Source organism: Echinops telfairi, unplaced genomic scaffold (genome assembly GCF_000313985.2).
Source record: "Echinops telfairi isolate 266 unplaced genomic scaffold, ASM31398v2 ScPeMD7_5;HRSCAF=22, whole genome shotgun sequence".
Classification (NCBI taxonomy): domain Eukaryota; kingdom Metazoa; phylum Chordata; class Mammalia; order Afrosoricida; family Tenrecidae; genus Echinops; species Echinops telfairi.
In genome coordinates this window covers 12058975-12060154 of record NW_022103901.1, presented here as the reverse complement: position 1 = coordinate 12060154, position 1180 = coordinate 12058975, and positions in this window count along the sequence as shown.

The following is a 1180-nucleotide window of genomic DNA, read 5'->3' as shown; positions in this document are numbered from 1 at the left end:
ACTTCAAGTGCCCTTCCTGGAGGCACACCGGGCACAGCTTGGTGGGGAATTGGGGGGTTGGGCATTGGCAGGCCCAATGTCTGTCCTTACCACACTTAAAACAAGCCCCTGGCAGGGCTGCATCCTGTTTTGTGCCAGGATCTTTCGGGCCCTCCCCTGCTGGCCTAGGGCAGCCACCAGAGCCTGCGTTGCAGGGCCACCTTTTGTCGTAATCTGGACTGTCCCGGGCTGATTCAGCCACTTCCTTCGGGGCGTTCAAGACTGTAAAGGCCATTTTTACCAGATCCTGTAATGGGGTTTGTGGTCCCTTCTCTGCTTTTTAAATTGTTTTATTATATCAAACTGACTGAGAGATAAAGTGGAAGGCTAAAACAGCTGCAGGGGTTTTGGGGTTCAGTTTTGTAAACTGGGTCCGGGCCTCCTGGAGGCGGTTTAGGAAAAGGGCAGGATTTGTATTCTTCCACTGTGTTACCTCTTTAAGTTTTTCAGAGTTGATTATGTTAAGAGTTAAAGTTACTTCCGCCGTTTACCCACGCTTTTTTGACTTTCAGAGTACTGGGCAGAAATCACACTGTGTCAACACCCGCCGTGGGCCTTTGCGATGCTTTGTTTTAATCAAACAGTCCGATTTCCCTGGTCCGTTTTTTTGGTTTGTTTGTTTTTCCTATGCCAGGGCATTCCCGCCCAGGCCTGCCCTCGCAGACCTCTCCATCCCTGACCACTCCTGCCGCTCTTTCTTTTCCATTTCAGTGAGGGTTGGGGATGCCCGGCGGGCTGGGGGAGGAATCCACAGGCCCGTGGGCCTGACGGGGTCCTGTGGCGATTTTAGACTGACCCCTCCCGCTTCGTGCCACAGTTTTTACAGCCAATCCTTATTCTGAAGTTAGGGATTCAGCTTGCCAACTTCCCTTACCTACATTGTTTCAACCTGCCAGAGGCTGTTCACCTGGGTGACCTTGGATTTGGGTAAGGTCAGGCGCAGGTTTACACTGCTGGACCCCTGACCCTGTTCAAGGTGCTTTTCCATTTGGGACAGGTCTTGGAGAGAAAACGGACGTGGACCGTAGCACAGCCGCAGCCCCTGCTACTTCCCTGAGAGGCAGGAGGTGGGAAGGCGTATGCGCTGACACAGGAGGGGAGATGGGGGGCACAGAGGGAGCGGAGGGTTGGGCTGTCCAGC